This window comes from Salmo trutta, unplaced genomic scaffold (assembly GCF_901001165.1).
Source record: "Salmo trutta unplaced genomic scaffold, fSalTru1.1, whole genome shotgun sequence".
Classification (NCBI taxonomy): Eukaryota; Metazoa; Chordata; class Actinopteri; order Salmoniformes; family Salmonidae; genus Salmo; species Salmo trutta.
Window position 1 is genome coordinate 325,520 of NW_021822189.1, and position 4,714 is coordinate 330,233.

Genomic DNA, 4,714 nt, shown 5'->3' on the forward strand with positions numbered 1-4,714 from the left:
GTTAATCTAGTCTCTCGCTCTCTAGTTAATCTATTCTCTCTCTCTCTAGTTAATCTATTCTCTCTCTCTCTAGTTTAATCTCGATCTCTCTCTCTTAGTTAATCTATCTCTCTCTCTAGTAAGTAATCTATTCTACTCTCTCTTAGTTAATCTATTCTCTCTCTCAAGTTAATCTATTTCCTCTCTCTCGTTAATCTATTCTTCTTCTAGTTAATCTATTCTCTCTCTCTAGTTAACTGTTACAAGGGTCCCTAGGGGAGGGCAGTAACTTTCACGGCTGGATAAAAACGTAACCCGATTTAACTCTGATAATTAGTCCTGCCCAGAAACTGGAATATGCATATAATTATAGCTTTGGAGAGAAAACACTCCAAAGTTTCCTGAAAACTGTTTGAATGGTGTCTGTGAGTATAACAGAACTCCTATGGCAGGCAAAACCTGAGATGCTTTCTGTTCAGGAAGTACCCCTGTCTGAACATTTCTTGCCTTCTTTATTAGTCTCTGTCGTTTACAAAGGATCTCTGCTCTTACGTGACAATTCTCACGTCAACAATGGAGTCTCACAGCCCGGGAAAAACAGGAATGATGTCATTCAAAGCCCTGGCTGAAGCACACGAGAGCAAATGCTGAGTGGTCAGTCAATGGACTAAGCCTTAGGCGCGTGACACGCCCCGCCCCCGGCTTTTGTTTTTTTCCTCAGTTTACAGACAGGCAGATTCCCGGTCGGAATATTATCGCTTCTCTACGAGATAAATTGCATAAATATTGGTTTTAAACAGCGGTTGACATGCTTCGAAGTACGGTAATGGAATATTTCGAAATTTTTTGTCATATTTTGCGTCATGCTCGTGGCCGAGATTTAGCGTTGGGATAGTGTCTAGAACGCACGAACAAAACGTCGCTGTTTGGATATAACGATGGATTATTTGGGACCAAACCTACATTTGTTATTGAAGTAGAAGTCCTGGCAGTGTATTCTGATGAAGAACAAGCAAGGTAAGAACATTTTTCTTATAGGAAATGTGATTTTGGTGAAGGCTACACTGGGTGGGTGTCTAAATAGCTAGCCCTGTAACGCCGGGCTATGTACTTACATTATTGCAAAATGTGCTTCATCCGAAAAGCTATTTTAAAATCGGACATATCGAGTGCATAGAGGAGTTCTGTATCTATAATTCTTAAAATAATTGTTATGCTTTTTGTGAACGTTTATCGTGAGTAATTTAGTAAAATCACCGGAAGTGTTCGGTGGGAATGCTAGTTCTGAACGTCACATGCTAATGTAAAAAGCTGGTTTTTGATATAAATATGAACTTGATTGAACAGACATGCATGTATTGTATAACACAATGTCCTAGGTGTGTCATCTGATGAAGATCATCAAAGGTTAGTGCTGCATTTAGATATGGTTTGGGTTTATGTGACATGATATGCTAGCTTGAAAAATGGCTGTGTGATTATTCCTGGCTGGGTACTCTGCTGACATAATCTAATGTTTTGCTTTCGCTGTAAAGCCTTTTTGAAATCGGACAGTTTGGTTAGATAAAGGAGAGTCTTGTCTTTAAATAGCTGTAACATAGTCATATGTTTGAAAAGTGTAAGTTTTCGGATTTAGAGGAGTTTGAATTTCGCGCCCCGCCCATCATTGGATATTGGAGCAGACGTTCCGCTAGCGGAACGTGTAGATGTAAGAAGTTAATCTATTCTCTCTCTCGTTAATCTATTCTCTCTCTCTCTCTAGTTAATCTATTCTCTCTAGTTAATCTATTCTCTCTCTCTCTAGTTAATCTATTCTCTCTCTCTCTAGTTAATCTATTCTTTCTCTCTAGTTAATCTATTCTCTCTCTAGTTAATCTATTCTCTCTCTCTAGTTAATATATTCTCTCTCTAGTTAATCTATTCTCTCTCTCTCGTTAATCTATTCTCTCTCTAGTTAATCTATTCTCTCTCTAGTTAATCTATTCTCTCTCTCTCTAGTTAATCTATTCTCTCTCTAGTTAATCTATTCTCTCTCTCTCTAGTTAATCTATTCTCTCTCTCTCTAGTTAACATATTCTCTTTCTCTCTAGTTAATCTATTCTCTCTCTAGTTAATATATTCTCTCTCTAGTTAATATATTCTCTCTCTGTCTAGTTAATCTATTCTCTCTCTCTAGTTAATCTATTCTCTCTCTCTCTAGTTAATCTATTCTCTCTCTCTAGTTAATCTATTCTCTCTCTCTAGTTAATCTATTCTCTCTCTAGTTAATCTCTTCTCTCTCTCTAGTTAATCTATTCTCTCTCTAGTTAATATATTCTCTCTCTCTAGTTAATCTATTCTCTCTCTAGTTAATCTATTCTCTCTCTAGTTAATCTATTATCTCTCTAGTTAATCTATTCTCTCTCTCTAGTTAATCTATTCTCTCTCTCTAGTTAATCTATTCTCTCTCTAGTTAATCTATTCTCTCTCTAGTTAATATATTCTCTCTCTCTAATCTATTCTCTCTCCCTAGTTAATCTATTCTCACTGTCTCTAGTTAATCTATTCTCTCTCTAGTTCATCTATTCTCTCTCTCTAGTTAATATATTCTCTCTCTAGTTAATCTATTCTCTCTCTCTCTCTAGTTAATCTATTCTCACTGTCTCTAGTTAATCTATTCTCTCTCTAGTTAATCTATTCTCTCTCTAGTTAATCTATTCTCTCTCTCTAGTTAATCAATTCTCTCTCTCTCTAGTTAATCTATTCTCTCTCTAGCTAATCTATTCTCTCTCTCTAGTTAATCTATTCACACTGTCTCTACTTAATCTATTCTCTCTCTAATTAATCTATTCTCTCTCTCTAGTTAATCTATTCTCTCTCTCTCTAGTTAATCTATTCTCTCTAGTTAACCTATTCTCTTTCTCTCTAGTTAATCTATTCTCTCTCAAGTAAATCTATTCTCTCTCTAGTTAATCTATTATCTCTCTCTAGTTAATCTATTCTCTCTCTAGTTAATCTATTCTCTCTCTAGTTAATCTATTCTCTCTATCTCTAGTTAATCTATTCTCTCTCTCTAGTTAATCTATTCTCTCTCTCTCTCTAGTTAATCTATTCTCTCTCTCTAGTTAATCTATTCTCTCTCTCTAGTTAATCTATTCTCTCTCTCTAGTTAATCTATTCTCTCTCTCTAGTTAATCTATTCTCTTTCTCTCTAGTTAATCTATTCTCTCTCTAGTTAATCTATTCTCTCTCTCTAGTTAATCTATTCTCTCTCTCTAGTTAATCTATTATCTCTCTAGTTAATCTATTCTCTCTCTCTAGTTAATCTATTCTGTCTCTAGTTAATCTATTCTCTCTAGTTAACCTATTCTCTTTCTCTCTAGTTAATCTATTCTCTCTCTAGTTAATATATTCTCTCTCTAGTTAATCTATTATCTCTCTCTAGTTAATCTATTCTCTCTCTAGTTAATCTATTCTCTCTCTAGTTAATCTATTCTCTCTCTCTCTCTAGTTAATCTATTCTCTCTCTCTCTAGTTAATCTATTCTCTCTCTCTAGTTAATCTATTCCCTCTCTCTAGTTAATCTATTCTCTCTCTCTAGTTAATCTATTCTCTTTCTCTCTAGTTAATCTATTCTCTCTCTAGTTAATCTATTCTCTCTCTCTAGTTAATCTATTCTCTCTCTCTAGTTAATCTATTATCTCTCTAGTTAATCTATTCTCTCTCTCTAGTTAATCTATTCTGTCTCTAGTTAATCTATTCTCTCTAGTTAACCTATTCTCTTTCTCTCTAGTTAATCTATTCTCTCTCTAGTTAATATATTCTCTCTCTAGTTAATCTATTATCTCTCTCTAGTTAATCTATTCTCTCTCTAGTTAATCTATTCTCTCTCTAGTTAATCTATTCTCTCTCTCTCTCTAGTTAATCTATTCTCTCTCTCTCTAGTTAATCTATTCTCTCTCTCTCTAGTTAACATATTCTCTTTCTCTCTAGTTAATCTATTCTCTCTCTAGTTAATATATTCTCTCTCTAGTTAATATATTCTCTCTCTGTCTAGTTAATCTATTCTCTCTCTCTAGTTAATCTATTCTCTCTCTCTCTAGTTAATCTATTCTCTCTCTCTAGTTAATCTATTCTCTCTCTCTAGTTAATCTATTCTCTCTCTAGTTAATCTCTTCTCTCTCTCTAGTTAATCTATTCTCTCTCTAGTTAATATATTCTCTCTCTCTAGTTAATCTATTCTCTCTCTAGTTAATCTATTCTCTCTCTAGTTAATCTATTATCTCTCTAGTTAATCTATTCTCTCTCTCTAGTTAATCTATTCTCTCTCTCTAGTTAATCTATTCTCTCTCTAGTTAATCTATTCTCTCTCTAGTTAATATATTCTCTCTCTCTAATCTATTCTCTCTCCCTAGTTAATCTATTCTCACTGTCTCTAGTTAATCTATTCTCTCTCTAGTTCATCTATTCTCTCTCTCTAGTTAATATATTCTCTCTCTAGTTAATCTATTCTCTCTCTCTCTCTAGTTAATCTATTCTCACTGTCTCTAGTTAATCTATTCTCTCTCTAGTTAATCTATTCTCTCTCTAGTTAATCTATTCTCTCTCTCTAGTTAATCTATTCTCTCTCTCTCTAGTTAATCTATTCTCTCTCTAGCTAATCTATTCTCTCTCTCTAGTTAATCTATTCACACTGTCTCTACTTAATCTATTCTCTCTCTAATTAATCTATTCTCTCTCTCTAGTTAATCTATTC